Source organism: Pseudophryne corroboree, chromosome 4 (assembly GCF_028390025.1).
Source record: "Pseudophryne corroboree isolate aPseCor3 chromosome 4, aPseCor3.hap2, whole genome shotgun sequence".
Taxonomy (NCBI): Eukaryota; Metazoa; Chordata; class Amphibia; order Anura; family Myobatrachidae; genus Pseudophryne; species Pseudophryne corroboree.
The window spans coordinates 387,591,944-387,610,915 of NC_086447.1; the positions used below are offsets into that span (position 1 = coordinate 387,591,944).

Below are 18,972 nucleotides of genomic sequence, written 5' to 3' on the forward strand. Positions count from 1 at the left end.
GGAAGGGGGGGGGGGGGGCGATGTAACATGTGCAGAGAGAGTTAGATTTGGGTGGGGTGTGTTCAAACTGAAATCTAAATTGCAGTGTGAAAATAAAGCAGCCATTATTTACCCTGCACAGAAACAAAATAACCCACCCAAATCTAACTGTCTCTGCAAATGTTATATCTGGCCCACCTGAAGTTCACATGGTTTTGCCCATTAGCTAACAAATTTGCTGCTGCGAACAGATCTGAATTACCCCCACAGTTAAGGCAATTGTGGCCTGCTGCAGGTTACTGTGGTTCGTGTGTAGCAAGCACAGTATATAACAAGTATATAGTCAGGCGCTGTGATGAGTGGTCTCGCCTAGCAGCTGTAGTGGATAAGGGGTAGTCAGACCCTTTAGAAGTAGACAACTATAGAAAAGGGGGGTATACAGCGCTTAAGACACAGAATAATGTTAAATACACATTTTAATACTACATCAGAGAAAATATTTTTCCAAATTACAAAACAATGAATATTCGATAAAAGTATTGAAAATAAATTTCTTAGTAGTAAAGTCTCAGAAGCGTGCCCTTAGTGGAAATTATTTGATTATGACCAGATTTGTAATATCGCCAAAGAAAGGGTGCAGATTTGCTAGCATATATACACTGATTATGTCCAGAAATTGACAATGAATGTTAATAATTCATCCACTTGGATGTGATTACCAGTTCCGTGTTCCAATTTAGAAGGCTCCAATGATGTATGGTTCGTATGGCAACGGCAACCTGTAATGGAGTCCTGGTCCACAGTGGAGAAACAGTTCCGTGTTCCACTTTGAAGGTCTCCAGTAGTGTATGATTCATACGGCAGCAGCAGCCGGCAATGGAGTCTTCGTCCACAGCAAGGGAACCTTTAGGTTGAAGAATCCTGACTATTATGAACAGGCAATGGTAGCGCTGGTCAAAGGTCTTAGAACCTGACGCGTTCCGCTCGTCATATTCGAATATCTATATCCGTGATTTTTTTTTTTATGCAGTACAGGTTGAGTATCCCATATCCAAATATTCCGAAATACAGATTTTTTTGAGTGAGATAGTGAAACCTTTGTTTTCTGATGGCTCAGTGTACACAAACTCGGCTTAATTCACAAAGTTACTAAAAATATTGTATTAAATAACCTTCAGGCTGTGTGTATAAGGTGTATATGAAACATAAATGCATTCTGTGCTTAGACTTCGGTTCCATCACCATGATATCTCATTATGGTATGCAATTATTACAAAATATGGAAAAATCCGATATCCAATACACTTCTGGTCCCAAGCATTTGGAATAAGGGATACTCAACCTGTACTCCAAAAAAAAAACATTAGTCTTTTACTTATTCCAACATGTAAAAAGAAAAAGGTTTTATTTCTTTATTGGAAATTCAAGAAAATTAACCAAAATCAAATATGACTCATCCTCCCTCCCCTATGTGCAGGTTTTGACCCACAAAATGTGCACTTTAATTGAAAATGCATTTTCTTCCATTTTTGTTGTATTAGTTTAAACACATCCTATGTGTAGAAGGGATATGTTGTGTAACAAGGCCTATCATTTTAAACATTCGACACCCACTGCATTAAATGAGGGATCTTTTTTTTTTATTTGGCACACAATGGGGGAGTTAAGAGTTTAGCTCCCCCAACCTTAAGTACTGTTTCAGACAATAACTACTGTTGAGGCACATCGTTTGAAAGAGGAGACTCCCTCCTTTCAAGACAGGGTACCCCTATGTATGTGGGGCCAGTATGGGAGACATAGGGCACAATGTGCCCTTCACCATATATGGAAAAATATTTTTCTTTTTTGTAGCTTAGGGAAATCTTGCCTGGTGATCACCAGTAAATATTTTCTAATGCAGTGGTAAGGGAACAGGGGTAAAATTACCCCAAATGGGGTAAAAATTTAATTCCAACGGGTAATGGATGGTCGCGCTGCCGAGACACAGCCCCGTCCGTCTCGCGATTTGACATGCTGACATCACACCGAGCTCCATCCTGCCCGCCCTGCGCAGTGCTGCTGGCTACCCTGTGCTGTGTTCCTGGCCGCGGTGTGACGTGCTGACGTCACACTGCGCTCCCTCATGCCCGTCCATCCGTCCTGCGCTGTCCTATCCTCCCGCGGCCCACCAACCCACACACACACACACACACACACACACACACACAACTTGAACTGAAGCGTTATGTGGCTGACCGCTGACAGAGTTCTGCAGGATCAGACAGTGGCCCACATACCAGAGGGAAATTCCAACTGACATTACTGAGGTGAGGATGTGACCACCTTCTCCTAAAAGTCGTGTCCCTTCCCCCCTCATCCATCTTTCTTACATTCATTCTGGTGTTTTGGGGAGAAAGTGTTAATTAACCCATTCATTGGCAAAAAATAATTGTCGAAAATTATAAAAAGAGAAATAAAAAGAAATGCATAGCGCCGCCTCCTCTATAACCCTGCCTCCGTGCACAGGAGCTCAGTTTTTGTTAACCAGTCCAATGCAGTAGCAGGCAAAGAGAGACGACAACCGTTGTAAGCCACATACACCACATTCTCAAAACAGTAGAAGGTGTCAGCTGCTAATACCATACAAACCCAAAGAAGCTAAGTGCGTCAGGGTGGGCGCCCTGTGGAGCCCAGTGTACCTCGCAGAAAGAGATTTAACAGCGGTAAAGTTCTTACGATAAATCTCGTTTTCTGCTGCGGGGTACACGGGGCTCCACAGGGAATGACATCGGGGATGTCCTAAAGCAGTTCCTTATGGGAGGGGACGCACTGTAGCGGGCACAAGAACCCAGCGTCCAAAGGAAGCATCCTGGGAGGTGGAAGTATTGAAGGCATAGAACCTTATGAACATGTTCACTGAGGACCACGTAGCCACCTTGCACAACTGTTCAAGGGTCGCACCACGGCGGGCCGCCCAAGAAGGTCCAATAGACCAAGTAGAATGGGCCTTAATGGTAGCAGGAGCTGAAAGGCCAGCCTGAGCATAAGCATGTGCAATCACCATTCTAATCCATCTGGCCAGGGTCTGCGAAAAACAGTACAAAGAGAGAATCAGACTTCCGAAGGGAAGCAGTTCTCTTCACATAGATACGGAGAGCCCGTACCACATCCAAAGACCGGTCTTTGGAAGACAATTCAGGAGAGGCAAAGGCCGGAACTACAATCTCCTGATTAAGGTGGAAAGAAGACACCACCTTAGGCAATACCCAGGACGTGTTCTAAGAACCGCCCGATCACGGTGAAAAATCAGATATGGTGACCTACAAGACAAGTCACCCAAATCTGACACCCGTCTAGCAGAGGCAATAGCCAGCAGAAACACTAGCTTAAGAGAAAGCCACTTAAGGTCTGCAGATTCAAGAGGCTCAAACGGATACCCTTGCAACGCCTCCAGAACCGCCAAGTCCCAAGGAGCCACAGGCGGGACATAAGGAGGTTGAATCTGCAACACACCCTGAGTGAACGTATGCACATCAGGTAAGGTCGCAATTTTTCTCTGAAACCAAACCGACAAATCAGAAATATGAACCTTGATGGAGGCCAGACGAAGGCCCAAGTCCATGCCCTGTTGTAGAAAGGCCAAAAGTTTGGCCGTACTAAACTTGTAAGAATCATAATTGTTAAATGCGCATCAAGCAAAGTAAGAATTACAGACCCTACGGTAAATCCGAGCAGAAGCCGGTTTCCGGGCACTCAACATGGTTTGAATGACCGCCTCAGAAAATCCTTTGGCCCTCAAGACAGAAGCTTCAAGAGCCACGCCGTCAAAGCCAACCGGGCTAAATCCTGATATACACAAGGGCCCTGAACGAGGAGATCTGGGCACTGTGGTAGTAGAAGGGGACGCTCTATCGAGAGACCCTGAAGGTCTGAGAACCAATGCCGTCTGGGCCACGCGGGAGCGATCAGAAGTAGGATTCCTCCTTCTTGCTTGAACTTCCTTATTACTCTGGGCAGTAGTGACACTGGAGGGAACACGTATGGCAGCTGAAAGTTCCATGGCATTGCCAGTGCGTCCACGAACGCTGCTTGAGGATCCCTTGTCCTTGCTCCGAAGACCAAAACCTTGTGATTGTGTCGAGACGCCATCAGGTCCACATCTGGAAGGCCCCATCTGTCCACGAGGAGTTGACACTTCTGGATGGAGGCTCCACTCTCCGGCGTGTACATCCCGACGACTGAGAAAGTCCGCTTCCCAGTTTAGGACCCCGGAATGAATACTGCCGATATGGCTGGCAGATGGCGTTCCACCCACTGAAGGGTCCGTGATACTTCCCTCATTGCCATGCGGCTTCGAGTGCCACCTTGATGATTGATGTACGCGTTGTCCGACTGTATTTGAACAGGTCTGTGTTGTATTAAATGCTGGGCCAAGTTTAATGAGTTGAACACTGCCCATAACTGCCAGAATGTTTATCGGGAGGAGAGACTCCTCCTTGGTCCACCGACCCTGAAGGGAGTGTTGCTCCAACACCACGCCCCAACCTCTCAGACTAACATCCGTCGTCAGAAGGACCCAGTTGGAGATCCAGAAGGGACGACCCCTGCTCAATCGTTGGTCCTGAAGCCACCAGCTGAGTGACAGATGGACCTCCGGAGACAAAGAGATCATTTGAGACCTGATCCGGTGAGGCAGGCCGTCCCACTTGGCAAGAATCAGCTTCTGTAGAGGGCGGGAATGGAATTGAGCGTACTCCACCATGTCGAAAGCATACACCATGAGACCTAAGCACTTGCATCGCCGAATGTATCGACACTTGCGGACGAGATAGGAGGCATCGAATCCTGTCCTGAAGCTTCAGGACGTTCTCCTGAGAAGAACCCACAACAACCGCTGGTTGTGAGTGTCCAACAACGCCCCCAGGTGCACCATGCTCTGAGCAGGGACCAGGGAAGATTTCTTCCAGTTGATGAGCCACCCGTGGGCTTGCAGATGATCTGACTTTTTAATAGCCTCCTGCAGAAACAGTAAGCCACTGAGGGGGAGATGTACTAAACAGTGATAAAAGCATTGACGTAACATTTACAATTTGCATACTATAAAAGTATACAGAGAAGCTGATTGGTTGCCATGGGCAATTCTCCACAGGCTCACTTCTCCACTTTTATCACTGCTTAGTACATGTCCCCCCAAGACTGCCAAGAGTACTACCTGGGCCACCAAACTGGGGAGAAGGGGGCAATTTGCATACTGTATCCCAACAGAAAAAAGCATGGGATGGGTATGACTTATTGACGTTCAAAATGTTGACAAGCACAAGGGCGATAGTGGTAAGTCAAACCAGACATATTAATAATGTAATATAGAGCATCACATGGGCAGGGTCCTCTTCCCCATGTGCTTTTCCTTCTCTTACTTAAACCATCTTTGACGGCACCAAATCCCACTGTTTTCTGCCTCCCTGATACGTATTTCAGCGTCATCTGCTGATGCAGCTATATTTATGGACCCTGTACTTGTCCTATATTGTCTTCAACTGTAAATCACTGTTTTCCTGTTTTGCTTATTCGTTTATGTACTATGAAATTGGGAGCTTCGGATCACTTGTGGCACCATATAAATAAAGGATAATAATAATCATAACTGTCTTGGCTTTAAACATGAGGATTTTAGCTTCCCATTAAATTATGCTTTCACTACAATACTATTTTAATATCTTCCAATCCAGAGCAGTTGTTACATCTACAGTAATATTTCCAATTCATTACACCCAGACTCTCTGCTCATGCCGTCCTTTCTTCCCAGTTTACTACAGGACCCTTTCTTGCATACTGCACCTTAGGAATGGACAGTGAAAGTGCGGCTTCAGACATCAAATCACGCAATACAATGCTTATACTGTGGATATGCACAGAAGATAAGATGTGCTGCGGATTACAAACAGAGCTCAGCAATCAAATAGTGCTTGTGACTTCTGAATGGACATTACTCCGAGACTGGCTTCTCTCAACTTCTGGAGCTCACAGACATGGGTTTTCCTCTATAAGTGGTCCATTCATCAGGCGCTAACACGTGGCTGTAATTTTGACAATACTGACAGCTTATTGTAGTGCCTATTCCCATCACTAAGAGGGCTCATACGATGTCAATGGTTACGGCAAGGAAAAGCAAGTGGAAGAATTTCCCTGCATGCATTTTCACATGTTTTTAGGGGTTGGGTTTGTGCACCGGTCACCATACTGACGTCAGGATCCCGGCTTTGAGATGGTCGGTGGGGGGTGCCTTGCGCCACAGGTTCTATTCCCACTCTATGGGTGTCATGGATGTCGGGATTCTGAGTGGGCGGGATGCAGGCGTTTGTATTGTGGCCGCCGGTCACATAACTACATCCCCTTTTTAGGAGGAAGAACAATAAGGTTGTTTATTTGTCCAGTAATTACTACTGTAGCGTTTTTGCTTCAAGTTACCTTTTGTTTTGTTTTTTGTCGTTTGCTGTACTTTTACATAAACATCCTGACATACAGGGTAGTGTTGCACAGGTCTCAGAAATCAGTGACTTTGTGACTCTTTAAAAGCATTAATAAATCCAGAAAAAGAAAAAATCTTATAATAATAATAAATAAATTTTATTTATATTGCTCTTTATCCAATAGGACTCAAGGCGCATACATTTATACACAACACTATTTAGTAGTGAACATCGTTCTCGAGATGATTTGGTTATAGATCAATGGGTTGACAGTCTGAAAATCGATACCAAATGGTCGATGTGCACAAGGTCGACAGGGTCAACATGGAAGTGGTTGACACGTGAAAAGGTCGACATGGCTTTTTCATTTTTTTGGGGGTGTCAAAATGTTTTTCAGCAAATTGATCCCCAATTAGTGCCATGCTTCGGGAAAGGTGCTTTGCTCCACTCCGCTTCACACGGCACATGTTACTATTCCCAACTGTAGTCCACGTTGATGGTGAGGTATGAAAAAACGCTAGAAATAAAAAAAATGCAAAAAAAAACTCATGTCAACCTTTTCATGTGTCGACCACTGTCACGTCGACCATTTGGTGTTGACCTGTCATCCGGATAACTAGATGAAATTAGGGTGTTACTGAAAGACAGAATAGTGTCAATGATTGTAGTGCATTTCTCTCAGCTAATTTTGACTCACTGACAAACGGTGTCAGTTTATATATTATGGGGCAGATTTAACAACGAGGGATATTCTGATCACTCATTACAAGTGATACATGGTGCTCCAGCTAATCAGCACTTGTCATTATTCACATACATAATAGCTAGCAGCTGAGTGGCCAGAGCACCATTTGTCATTCGTAATGAGTGATAACAAGAATATAACTCATTGTTAAATCTGCCCCTATACATGAGAACCCTGAGTAGCAGCAGACAAATGAACAGTATACCTTCAGAATGTCAACTAGAGTCTGTCAACCTGCTCTGAATGGTGACATCCAAAATGTCGACACTGACAGAATATCGACATTCAATATGCTGACAATTACTATGGGGTATATTCAATAACTGTCAGAAGCTGCCATCTTGTCGGAAGGGGTTCCGACCTATTCATTACCTATTCATTTGGCCGTCCATTGAATAGGGGTTGTCGGGTCCATTCCGACAACTGCATGTCGGAATGGACCCGACTCTTATTGAATATACCCCAATGTCGACGATGATGTTAACATGACATAACAACAATATTGTGAATGAAAACAGGAGAATGTCGAAAGTCGTTAAGATGATTTTAGGTTCAAGGTTAGGCTGTGATGAGTGTTAGGTTTAGGATTAGCAGTACTCACCAACACAACACACATCTGCATGCTAGACATGCCCTCTACTGACTTTCACAATGTTGACATTCAGAATTTCAACAAGTTGTTCACCACAAAAGAAAAACAGAGCATGTTAATACTGTGTCCCAGAATAAGGCTTTAGCAGAATAACAATGTCTATAACTTTCCTACTGTGTTTATATCTATACATCCCCCTTCCATTAACTTGATACTGTAGTTTTCATTTCCTGCTGTCACCTGTGTGCATATCTTCAGTTCCCCCCTCTCAGCCTTCTAGGTTTATCTTGTTTTTAGATGTTTAGAGCTTAGTCCCTTTAATACAAATTCATTTTGCATTGACACTTTCTGAAGCTGGCTAAATGCATCATTCCAAAAGAGCTCAGTAATATAAGGTATTACAAACAATATAAATAGTCTACCAAACACATATGCATACTGCCCAACATTTTAAAATCAGAGAAACTGGTGCAAATCTTGGAGCGAAATAAAGTGGAGATGTTACCCAGAGCAACTAATCAGCATTTTACAGGCTGTGCCAGAAAAGTAACAGTTAGAATCTGATTGGTTACTATGAGAAACTTCACTTTAGCTCTCTCCAAGATTTGATAAATATCCCACTAAAGGTCCATACACACTTAACGATAAAATGAGCGACGTCGCTCATTTTCCCCCTCCTTGAGCGACGTCGCTCATTTTCCCCCTCCTTGAGCGACGTCGCTCATTTTCCCCCTCCTTGAGCGACGTCGCTCATTTTCCCCCTCCTTGAGCGACGTCGCTCATTTTATATTCAAGTGTGTATGCCGCCAGCGACGACCGATGCGCAGCCCCGCGGGTCGGCAACGATCGTCGCTGTCGGTAGGGCATGCAAGAAGGAGGTGGACTGTCGTCCACGACCTTCATGCAGGGCTGGCGGAGCAGTGACGTCACTGAGCGATATGAGCGGTCATATCGCTCAGTGTGTACAGGCGGCCGCCGACCGGCCGGCCCAGGAGGGGGAAACAGACGATGTTGCTCACAGAGCGACATCGTCTAATGTGTACGAACCTTTAGGCTTCAATAGAAAAATGAGGAAAATAAATAAATAAATGTGTGGGTGTGGTGCAATATTGGTCAGAAAATGTAAATAAAAAGGAGATTTATGGTAGACTCACCATTGTTAAATCTCTTTCTGCGAGGTACACTGGATTCCACAGGGAATAACATCGGGGATGTAGAGTTGGATCTTGACCCGAGGCTAAAGCTTTGACTGTTCCCAGGATGCACTGCACCACCTCCTCTATTGCCCCGTTTCCAGGCACAGGAGCTCAGTTTTGTTAACCAGTCCAATGCAGTAGTAGGTAAGAGAGACGATAGATGTTAGTCACATAGAACCACATTCTCACGACAGGAGAAGGGACAAGGGGCTAATGCCATACAAACCCAAAGAAGCTCAGTGTGTCTGGGTGGGCGCCCTGTGGAATCCAGTGTACCCCGCAGAAAGAGATTTAACAAATGGTAAGTCTACCATAAATCTCCTTTTCTGCAGGGGGGTACACTGGTATTCCACAGGGAACAACAACATCGGGGATGTCCTAAAGCAGTTCCTCATGGGAGGGGACGCACTGTAGCGGGCACAAGAACCCAGCGTCCAAAGGAAGCATCCTGGGAGGCGGAAGTATCAAAGGCATAGAACCTGATGAACGTGTTCACTGAGGACCACATAGCCGCCTTGCACAATTGTTCTGCGGACGCCTCATGGTGGGCTGCCCAAGAAGGTCCAACCGACCGAGTAGAGTGGGCCTTGCTAGCAGCAGGAGCCGTTAGCTCAGCCTGCGCTGCGCATAAGCTTGTGCAATCACCATTCTAATCCATCTGGCCAAGGTTTGCTTATTCGCAGACTAGCCACGTTTGTGAAAACCAAAAAGTACAAAAAGGGAATCTGGACCTCCTGATAGAGGCAGTCCTTTCCACATAAATACGGAGAGCCCGTACCACGTCCAAAGAACCACAATCTCCTCGTTAAGGTGAAAAGAGGACACCACCATAGGTAAATAACCAGGGCGAGTTCGAAGAACTGCCCGTCACGGTGAAAAATCAGAAAGGGTGGACGACAGGATTAAGCACCCAAGTCCGACAGCCTTCTAGCAGAGGCAATAGCCAACAGAAACACGACCTTAAGCGTAAGGCATTTAAAGGTCCACAGACTCAAGAGGTTCAAATGGAGACTCTTGTAGGGCATTTAAGACGACAAACAGATCCCATGGAGCCACAGGAGGGACATAGGGAGGCTGAATCCTTAGAACACCCTGAGTGAAAAAGTGTGAACGTCAGGAAGAAATGCAATTGTTCGCTGAAACCACACCGACAAGGCAGATATATGAACCTTGAGGGAGGCCAGACAAAGCCCATGTCTAGGCCTTGTTGTAGAAAAACCAAAAGTCTGGAAGTTTTGAAAGTATATGCATCATAATTCTTAGCAGCACACCATGTGAAATATACGTTATGGTCAGAACTTACCGTTGATAACGTGATTTCTCTTATGTCCACAGGTATCCACAGGATAACATTGGGATATTGCGAAAATGGCACCAACACGGTCACGAGCTTTGGGGCCTTCACCATATAGTCCCGCCCCCTGACTCAGTCAAATCAGTTCTTTCCACAGCGATTTTAGGCAGGAACATCAGGTAGAGACCTGTTTAGGCATTAAGAACACACATGCACACCCTTCCATACAAGAAGGAAGAGGTTTTAGTGATCGTCTAGATCCTCAAATCAGATGCGTCAGGGTGGGATCCCTGTGGAAATAAGAGAAATCACGTTATCAACGGTAAGTTCTTACCATAACGTATATTCCTCTGGCTGGGTCCACAGGATTATCCACAGGATAACATTGGGATTCCCAAAGCCATTTTAGTGGTGGGGACGCTCCTGAATGCACAGGAGGACCTTTCGCCCGAAGTCTGCGTCGTGAGAGGCAAAAGTATCCAAGGCATAATGTCTAATGAATGTGTTTATGGAAGACCATGTGGCTGCCCTACATATCTGTTCTGCTGAAGCACCCTGTTGTGCTGCCCAAGAAGGACCTACCTTACGTGTAGAGTGTGCAGAGACATTAGCTGGAATAGGGAGATCTGCATGAGAAAAAGCTTCCGATATTACCATTCGGAGCCATCTCGCCAGCGTCTGTTTACTAGCAGGCCATCCTCTTCTATGGAATCCGTAGAGGATGAAGAGAGAATCTGTTTTTCTAATGGCACTAGTACGATCTATGTAGATTCTTAAAGCCCGGACCACGTCCAGCGACGCTTCTCCCACAGAAAGTCCCGATACCTGAAAAGCTGGGACTATAATCTCTTCATTCAGGTGAAACTTTGATACCACCTTTGGAAGATAACTAGATCTCGTTCTGAGAACTGCTCTGTCTGGAAAAAAACTTAGGAAAGGAGACTTACACGATAATGCTCCTAAATCTGACACTCTTCTGGCTGACGCCATTGCCAGTAGAAAAAGCACTTTAGCCGTTAACCATTTAAGATCTGCTCTCTTAAGTGGTTCAAACAGAGGACCCTGGAGAAATTTAAGAACTAAATTCAAATCCCAGGGAGCTGCAGGAGGAACAAATGGAGGTTGAATATGTACTACTCCTTGAAAAAACGTACGTACATCCTGTAAATCAGCAATCTTTCGCTGAAACCATACAGTTAACGCTGATACTTGAACTCTCAAGGAAGCAACTTTCAAACCTTTATCCAATCCTGCCTGAAGGAAATCCAAAATCCTGGACACTTTAAAAGATCTCGGATTGAAATTTTTTCCAGTACACCAATGAATATAGGCATGCCATATTCTATGATACACACGGGCCGAAGAAGGCTTTCTTGCTCTAAGCATAGTTTGGATTACTTGATTCGAAAATCCCTTAGCCTCTAAGATAGAGGTTTCAACAGCCACGCCATCAAAGACAGGCGATCCAGATGACTGTGACAACAAGGACCCTGCATTAGCAAATCTGGACGTTGAGGGAGCAGGATCGGCGCTTCCACGGACATTCTCAACAGATTTCTGTACCAATGCCTTCTTGGCCAAGCTGGAGCTATTAGAATCATTGCTCCTTTTGCTTGTTTTATCTTTCTCACTACTCTGGGCAACAGAGATATTGGAGGGGACAGATACGCCAACTGAAACCTCCATTCTACTGACAGTGCGTCTACAAGGACCGCTCCGGGATCCTTAGTTCTCGATCCGTACCTTGGAACTTTGTTGTTTAGACGAGACGCCATAAGGTCTATCTCTGGTAGACCCTATCTGTTCACCAGTGTCTAAAACACTTCTGGGTGTAGTGCCCATTCGGTTTCCTGAATGGTGTGTCGACTGAGAAAATCCGCTTCCCAGTTTAGTACACCCGGGACAAATACTGCTGACAATGCTGGGAAATGGAGTTCTGCCCATCTTAGAATGGGAGTTACTTCCTCCATCAGTCTCTTGCTGTGAGTACCTCCCTGATGATTGAGGTATGCTACTGCCGTCGCATTGTCTGAGCGAAAGTGAACTGGTCTTCCCTGCAGACTGTCCTTTGCTTGAACTAGAGCCAAGTAAATGGCCCTTATTTCTAACAGATTTATTGGCAGGCGACTTTCCCTTGCGGTCCATTTTCCCTGGAACCATAGGCTTCCGAGTACCGCACCCCAACCCTGCAGGCTGGCATCTGTTGTCAGGACTTGCCACTCTTTTATCCAAAAGGGTCTCCCCTTGTTCAAATGGTCTGTCTGTAGACACCACGCTAGAGACCTTTTTACGCTTACTGGAAACTTTATCATCTGCTTTTTTATCGTCTGATGATTTCCATTCCATTTGGTCAGAATAAGGTGCTGCAATGGTCTGGAATGGAATTGCGCATATTCCACCATGTCGAAGGTTGATACCATCAGACCCAACAGTCGCATTGCTGCATGGACTGACATTGTCTGGGCGTGCAACGCTTCCTGAGCCAAGACCTGCACCTTGACTATCTTTTTCTCTGGTAGGAGAACTTTCTGTAGGTCTGAATCCAATATGGCCCCCAAATGAACCATCCGCTGTGACAGATTCAGGGACGACTTTTCCAAATTTATGAGCCACCCGCGTCTCTGTTAAACTATCGTCTGTTGAAGATGGCTCAACACTAAATCTTGCGGCTGTGCTAAGATTAACAGGTCGTCTAGGTATGGGAATATTCTTATCCCCTGTTTGCGCAGACAAGCTGCCATAACCACCATGATCTTGGTAAACACCCTGGGTGCTGTAGCTAGCCTGAAGGGCAGAGATTGGACCAACATTATGGAGCACAACGTCTCCATGTGGAACTTTGGGATCCATATGTATTTGTTCAACATTTTCAGATTGAGAATTGGTTGATATGACCCATTTGGTTTCTGGATTAGAAATAGATTGGAGTAAAACCCCTGTCCCCTTTGTGATGGAGGTACTGGGACAATCACACCTGACTGCAGTTATTTTTGGACTGCTTCTTGCAGGGCATTGGCCTTCGACTCTATACGAGACGGGCTGGTGCAAAAAAAATCTTTGAGGAGGCTGCCTCCTGAATGGGAACCCATACCACTGAGATACTACCTTCTGCACCCAAGCATCTGCTGTTGACTGTTGCCATATGTGTGCAAAATGAAGGAGTCGGCCCCCAACCCTGGAATCCTCCAGGCGGAGGCCCGTCTCTTCAGGCTGACTGTTTCTGTTCAGGCTTGGAAGCTGGCTTTTTGCTAGCCCACTGCTTCCTACCCCTGGATTTAAACTGGGGTTGCTTAGGCTCCTCTTTAGCTTTCGCTTTGCTTTGCCAACGAAATTAATAAAATTTTAAACCCTTGGATTTAGGATTATAAGTAGCTGGAAATCTGACCTTTTTTCGATTCAGCCTCTGATTCTAGGATATCCGATAAAGGTTTTCCAAATAATATATTACCGACAAAAGGCAATGCTTCCAATTCTTTCTTGGATTTCGCATCTGCCTTCCAGGTACGTAGCCAAACTGCTCTGCGAGCGACTACCGTCAAGGCTGAAGCTTTAGAAGCAACTGTACCTACATCAATTGCTGCTTCTTCCAAATACTGGGCAGATTGTCTTAAACGGCAAAAACGATCCTCTTGCTCCCTAGTAGGAGAAGGGATGTTATTCTCTAGTTCCTCTATCCATTCGCCCATTGCCTTTGCTACCCAGGCCGAAGCCATACAGGTCTTACCACTGCTCCTACTAGAGAAAATATATTTTTCAAAAGGCTCTCTACCCTTCTGTCTGTGACATCATTTAGTGAGGTAGAGGACAGTGGTAAAGCAGATTTATGCACGAGTCGCAGAACATGTGCATCTACTTTTGGAGGAACGTCTCTTTTCGAACAATCCACAGCTGGAAATGGATAATAAGAATCCCATCTTTTAGGAATCTTATACTTTTTACTGGGCTCCGCCCAAGACTGATCCATCGTTTCCGTCAGCTCATCTGACGCTGGGAATTCAGCTTTCACGGATTTTGTTAGTTTAAATACAGGTGCTTTAGCTTTTAACACTGTCTTGGCTGGCTCATCCAACGAGAGAACAGCCTTCACAGCATTAATAAGTTCAGCTACATCTTCTGAACTAAAACTCTGTGACTGATCATCATACAGAGTATTCAAATCTATTGTATCATCATCCGATGTATCACCTTGTGTAGCCTGCCATATAGACGTATGGGTGTAGTATGGTATGCCGGCGGTCGGGCTCCCGGCGACCAGCATACCAGCACCGGGAGCCCGACCGCCGGCTTACCGACAGTGTGGCGAGCGCAAATGAGCCCCTTGCGGGCTCGCTGCGCTCGCCACGCTACAGGCACGGTGGCACGCTATTTTATTCTCCCTCCAGGGGGGGTCGTGGACCCCCACGAGGGAGAATAAGTGTCGGTATGCCGGCTGTCAGGATTCCGGCGCCGGTGTACTGTGCGCCGGGATCCCGACAGCCGGCATACTGAAGACCACCCAGACGTATCTGTCTTAGTCTTACCTGTCACTTGGTTGCTTGTAAAGGCTACTGGAACCAAGCCATAGAAAGGGAGCTGCATGTATGGGTTCATAGTGTAACCTAACCCTTGAGGTGGTGCTACCGGAGTTAACTTGTCCGCTATAGAAGATAAAGTCTTTGCGAACATATTCCATGGTGGCTCTGTTGGTGGTTGAACCAACTCCGGTTTTTTACTTAGCTGAAAAGCGAAACAGTTTGCACACAAACCCCCATAAGTGACCAATTGATTCATATCAATTACCCCTCACTTACAAGATAAGCATGTTAGGGCTGTAGGAGTGCTTGATAAATTCTCCTCTTCACTTTTGCCACTCACAGACATGGTAATAATCTGTTATTGACTACACAATTTGTGACTGAAAATCACCCTATATGTCAGTATATAGAGGGGAGATCAATCTGACCACAGTGCACCTGATTTGAGGGTCAGAACAGGACTGACATTACACAGAAAAGTCAGCACACATACTAGCAGTTAGTCACATGTTAAAGCATTAGACATTGCCATATGAGAATACAACCTCCATAACAACTTATACATAAGTAGGAAAATTGTACTTCTGTTTTAACTGGTTCTTTTTTCAACATAACATGCAGAAAACACAGTAATATACAGGTCTCATATGCAATAGGTACTAAAAATTAACAATTCATACTAAGAAGTAGAGAGAATTTTTAGTACTGTATACCCTGCCTCCGGAGAGCGGGATACAGGGAGACTCACCACACTTCCATATCCAAGCAAATACGCTCGTAAGACGCTGAGTGGATTCAGACGCTACTGATGTACACTACCGCATTTGATAACTGATAACGGACAAGGTCGCTCACTGGCGGACACGGACGCTGAGCGGCTTCCACGTGTATGCAGACGCTAAGGCCTGCGACTCGGTCTGGGCGGGATTTCTAGTGTACACAACCGCAGCGTCTAAGCTGCGACAGAGTACCCTCGTGGTAGCGTCTGAGCCGGAAGTGAAGTCATTCAGTTCATGAAACGAGAAATGCGCGGAAACTGGCCATGAACTCGGAGGAGGGGTGGCCAGGAGAGCGTCTGAATCCCCCTGTTGACTTTAACTCCCAGGATCGCGGCCTCTACCTAGTCCTGGTGCCTATGATCCCCGGAGCGTAGCGCTGTCGCTCTCTAGATGTTCGGCGCATCAACACACTGTTTGTAGTCTCCACCAAATCAGTGTAGCTGTGTCCTGACCCCTCTAGTAAGAGGAAGTCCATAGACTCACCGTCTCCCCATGCTCCGGACACAGCCTGGTTACGTCTGCTGGACCTGCTAGAACATCAGACACAGACGCCCTTCGAGACAGCACTAATACCCGAAGGTAAGCGTTGTTGCGACCCGGTGGGGAGTTGTTGGAGCGACTCTTTCTAGTAAGCGTTTAAGACGCCGTTAAGAGAAGAAGTCGCTAAAAAAAACATAGAAAGTCTATAAAAATAAAATAATAAAAGCTTGAGGCTGCTACCCTCAGCAGCCCTGCGACCATGCGGCTTCCTGCCGTACCAAGCAAAAAACTGATTTGACTGAGTCAGGGGGCGGGACTATATGGTGAAGGCCCCAATGCATCCTGGGAGGCCAGAAAGCTCGTGACCGTGTTGGTGCCATTTTCGCTGTCGCTCAACAATATCCCAATGATGTTATCCTGTGGATAATCCTGTGGACCCAGCCAGAGAAATAAGAATTCCAGACCCTGTAATAAATCCGCGCTGAAGCCGTTTACGGGCTTTCAACATAGTTTGAATGACTGCCTCAGAGAATCCTTTTGCTCTCATGAGTGATGCTTCAAGAGCCACACCGTTAAAGCCAGTCTAGCCAGGTCCGGGTAGACACAAGGGCCCTGAACAAGGAGGTCTGGGCGTTGAGGAAGTAGAAGAAGAGGACGCTCTATCGAGAGACCCTGCAGGTCTGAGAACCAATGCCGTCTGGGCCACACTGGAGCGACTAGAAGTAGTATTCCTCCTTGCTTGAACTTCCGTATTACCCTGGCATGAGGGAACACGTATGGCAGCCGAAAGTTCCATGGAATTGCCAGTGCATCCACGAACGCTGCTAGAGGATCCCTTGTCCTTGCTCCGAAGACCGGAACCTTGTGATTGTGTCGAGATTCCATCAGGTCTACATCTGGTAGGCCCCACTTGTCCACTAGGAGTTGAAAGACTTCTGGATGAAGGCTCCACTCTCTGGCGTGCACATCCTGATGACTGAGGAAGTCTGCTTCCCAGTTGAGGACTCCCGCAATGAACACTGCCGATATAGCTGGCAGATGGCGTTCCGCCCATTGGAGGATTTTTGACACTTCCATAATTGCCATGCGGCTTTGAGTGCCACCTTGATGATTTATGTACGCCACCATGGTGGCGTTGTCCGATTGTACTTGAACAGGCCTGTTTTGCACCAGAGGCAGGGCCAGTGTCAACGCATTGAACTCTGCCCGCAATTCCAGAATGTTAATTGGGAGGAGAGATTTCTCCCTGGTCCACCGACCCTGGAGAGAGTGTTGTTCCAACACCACGCCCCAACCTCGCAGACTGGCGTCCGTTGTCTGGAGGACCCAGTTGGAGATCCAGAAGGGACAGCCCCTGCTCAGAGACAGATGAACCTCCGGAATCATGGAGATCATTTGAGACCTGATCCGGTGAGGCAGGCAGTCCCACTTGGAAAGGATTAACCTCTGCAAAGGGCGGGAATTAAATTGAGCGTAATCTACCATGTCGAATGCAGACACCATGAGGCCTAGTACTTGCATCGCCGAGTGTACTGACACTCTGGCGAGAGAGGAAGTATCTGATCCTGTCCTGAATTTTCAGGACCTTCTCTTGAGACAAGAACAATCGTTGGTTGTGTGTGTGTCCAACAATGCCCCAGGTGCACCATGCTCTGAGCAGGGACCAGCGAGGACTTCTTCCAGTTAATGAGCCACCCGTGGCTTGTAGGAATGGGACAGTCAGTTCCAGATGATGGAGGAGAACCTCTGGGGAGTTCGCCAGGATCAGCAAGTCATCCAGATACGGCATGATCCTGACACCCTGACGGCGAAGAGCCATCATGACTGCCATGACCTTGGTGAAAATCTGAGGAGCCGTGGTCAGTCCGAAAGGCAAAGGCTGGAATTGATAATGTAGGTTGCCAATTGCAAACCACAGATATTGCTGATGCGACATGGCAATAGGAATGTGCAGGTAAGCATCTTGTATGAAACGAAAGGGTTTTGAAACCGCACTTGACCTAATTTATCAAGAAGCGATTAGATAATTGATTGTATACCAAACGTACTGGCCATATTTTTGTGCAAATCTATATTGGCTCTTAGTTGGTGGTGCTCCCAGGTAACAAGTCCAAATAGACTGAACAAGAGAAAGTTTTTGCAGAAGAAGCAAAGAAAAGGGGACTAAATGCCTTTTCACACTTATAAATTAATATGTGGTTAAAAATTAACTTTTAATTCATATTTTTTAAGAAAATTGGATTAGACATACAAATACTTACATCAGGTTATGTTGCGGCATGTCCCTGCTGTTTTGCGGTGTCTCCACGTGTTTCTGTGTCCATGTTAGATTAAATGTTTAGTCACCTTATCCATCAATATGCTTAGCTAGATAGAATATCAGCATGAGATAGCAGGATAAATAATCATTGAATCTTGGAGAGTTACATCTCTGCTCAGCAGTCAATAATACTGTGAACTGACAGGCTATGCAGCATTAGTTGTCAGAATCACTGAGTGCATATAGGGAGCAGGAGGCATAGCCCTAAGTTACTAAAGACACGCTGGGTGTTCATTTGTTAAAGTGATAGTATCCCTGAGTATTCATGACATGACATGACATATTTAAGCAGCTGTAACTGTATTACCTAGCGTTTATGATATAATTGAACAGATATAACTATAACAAATGGTATCAAACAATTACTTAAATCAGCTCAATACAATCACCATGTGCAGTGAATGCTACCATCATTATTAGGAGGCAGTTGATATACTAACACTGAATCATATAGAGGGACTTTTCTATTCATTATGTATTAATATAGAGAATTAATAAGTAACATAGCATTAGCTGAAAAATCCTTTTGAGAACATATAAGGAATAAAAGGCACTGCCTCAAGCCAAGAAAGATACACAGTATCTCTGAATGATAAATTTGGCAGTACCACCAAGCACGTGTGA

At 45.7% G+C, this 18,972-nt stretch overlaps 1 protein-coding gene across 3 annotated transcripts in view; it reads right to left on the reverse strand.

The window, feature by feature from the left end:
* LOC134909625 (glutathione S-transferase 3-like) overlaps positions 1–18,972 on the reverse strand; it is a 152,438-nt gene that overhangs the window by 61,622 nt on the left and 71,844 nt on the right. Inside the window, exon 2 of one of the 3 annotated variants that reach the window (XM_063916687.1) lies at positions 699–883. The exons of the other annotated variants lie outside the window; for them this stretch is intronic. The gene's annotated coding sequence lies outside the window, so the exon portion shown is untranslated. The remainder of the gene's footprint in view (positions 1–698; positions 884–18,972) is intronic. 3 annotated transcript variants of the gene reach the window in all.